Source organism: Daktulosphaira vitifoliae, unplaced genomic scaffold, assembly GCF_025091365.1.
Source record: "Daktulosphaira vitifoliae isolate Bord-2020 unplaced genomic scaffold, ASM2509136v1 Scaffold_1, whole genome shotgun sequence".
NCBI classification, from domain to species: domain Eukaryota; kingdom Metazoa; phylum Arthropoda; class Insecta; order Hemiptera; family Phylloxeridae; genus Daktulosphaira; species Daktulosphaira vitifoliae.
In genome coordinates this window covers 18,835,073-18,837,588 of record NW_026099572.1, presented here as the reverse complement: position 1 = coordinate 18,837,588, position 2,516 = coordinate 18,835,073, and the positions used below count along the sequence as shown (strand labels likewise).

Below are 2,516 nucleotides of genomic sequence, written 5' to 3'. Positions count from 1 at the left end.
TCAGTTACATACGAGTATGGAAGTACACACTTACGACAAATCAACTTAAATTTTTCATCATCAGAATACATTACTCTAGTTAATTTAACTGGTCAAGGGTCAAAGTTTCAGCTAATTTTTCTAATGATGATGGTATAAAATTTAAAGAATCAATAAATTTTATAGTAATTCACTTGTTATTTAATGTTTTAAATAACAATAATACTAATGTTTTAATAGCTTCAATTTATTTACTAGCACAAGCTCTTCTACGATCATTTGCTAGATTTTTATTATCAATATTAGTTAAAATATTTTATAATTTTTTGTCGACGCCAACCATTGAACCAAGACGCCCTTTTCTCGCTGAGCTATTAACAATTCTTTGTCTTCCTTAATATTTATAATATTAAAGGCATCAGCATGAGCTATATAAAATAAATTTTCAAGGTTCGAAACAAAATTAGAATTTTTTTTATATTGAGCTTCAATTTTTTCGGTATTATGATTTTTGTAAATTTCTGCAGTCGTAGTACAATTTTTCTACTTTTTCTATACAATGTTGTTCAGTAATTGTCGGTATACGGGCTTTTTTTCAAAATATAATGATCTATTATACAACCAAAGAGGCACTTAAACGCAAATTTAGTTTTACCTTCCTCATATTGTAGAATAATACTGTAAAAATTTGTCTATTGGACGGCACTTTGCTACGAACTATTTGGTTTGAACTATATCCAATCAAGTATATAAAATTCGACTAACGTAAATTTGATCTCGAAATCATTTTCAAATAATAATAAAATAATAATTATATAGTGATATTTCTATTTTGTAAACACAACAATATAACACTCAGTTGACACTGGACTGTATAAAAAAGTATACAATCATTATCGTATGTTCTGTAAAAATCAATAATACTAATCGCTATCAAGTGCAGCAATATATACAACAGTTATCAAACTTGATAAAACTTTGATTTAAAAATAATAAATTTCAATGGATGCATTTGTGATAATACCGCATCAAATACTTGGATAAAAAATATATCGTTTTCAAAAATAGAAAATGTTAGTCACCTATTACAGTATAATTAAAGCAACCATTACTAAATACAGACTCAATGAATATAAGAATTTAGATATTTCAGTTGTAAATTATACATATATAAATATTGTCATTTCAATATGCGACTGTAATTATTATAAAAATATTATAGATACGGACTTTTTTATAATAATATTTTTTATGGAAAACATATAGTTCTACAAAATAAGTTTTATAATATTTTCTGTAAACAACATAGTTTGTATGATAAATGAAAAAACTGAAAAACCACTCTTACAGACAAATTTTCAACTATCTTGCGGCACGTGTAAATGTCACTCAATTTCAACCAAATTTTGTACAACTTAGTTTTTTACCTAACAGAACAATTCTAGAGGGTGCCCCGAATGAATTTCAACAAAAAAAAATTGACCTATATGACTAAGAACCACCTTAATGTGCAATTTATTTAATCCTGACATTAACATAGGAGATGATTTTGCAATAGACACTAAAAAAAATATATATATATAAATGTAAAAATTATACATACAGTAATCGTTAGCATTATTCAAAGTACATGCATTATAATTCACTTTATTTCTCTCGTTAACTATAATTAAATAATTAAAATAATTATTATTATTTAATATAACATAAAAATAATATACATTATAATGTATACTTACGTTTTCCGTAAACATTTCTTGAAGTGCTGGTTTCTTACTTAACCATGTTTATCCCATTAATCGATTCTGTTTCATTTTCAGTAAACACAGTAAGTCATTGCAAATTGAACGGCGCTAGCAATTAAATTTTATTTATTAATCATTGTATTTAAAATGTTTACAATTTACATTTATACAAGAAGGACGTTACAATGTAAACATTATAGTTCACTTTACTAACCTTTTTAAGCACGCGTCTGTTGCATATGTCTCTTAAAGTTATCTTTCCTCGAAAAATTCTTTAGTCATAAAATACACTGATAAAATTTATTATTATTATATGTACACTTACGATGGGACAATTCAGAGCTTTAATGAAGCTGAAAGTTTTTCCACAAATAGAACATAAAAATGACATGACGAATATGTTTTGAAAGTAAAAGAGTAAACAGATAAATGACAATTAAATCGGTAAGGATTGACTTTCTTGGTTTTATGTGTTTAATTTTATGAATTGCAGCAATTTTATCTCTTGACACCATACACTCCCACTTGGTTTAATGAGGATTTCCAAGAAATGTATATTTTCAAACGTTTATTATAATATAAAATATTTACATCGCCTTTTGAGTATATATGAATAGTATATTAGAGAATTTCTAAGAAATTTGTGTAGATATAACATGATTGCATCTCATCTTTCATGCTATACTATTACTAATAAAAAAGTGAAATTAATCTTTTCTTCGTTGACAATACGTTTGCAAAATTACAATTTTTTATTTCATTTCATTTTTCAAATACATTATAACATAAATT

General features: G+C 25.4%; 1 long non-coding RNA gene across 1 annotated transcript; it reads right to left on the bottom strand.

Annotated features, from left to right (window-relative positions):
- Positions 1-1,403: 1,403 nt before the first annotated feature.
- LOC126896848 (uncharacterized) lies at positions 1,404-2,115 on the bottom strand. The gene is made up of 3 exons (XR_007701966.1): positions 1,939-2,115; positions 1,719-1,832; positions 1,404-1,642 (listed from the first exon to the last, which is right to left on the bottom strand). It is a non-coding gene; the product is annotated as an uncharacterized LOC126896848 (long non-coding RNA).
- Between the last annotated feature and the right edge of the window lie 401 nt (positions 2,116-2,516).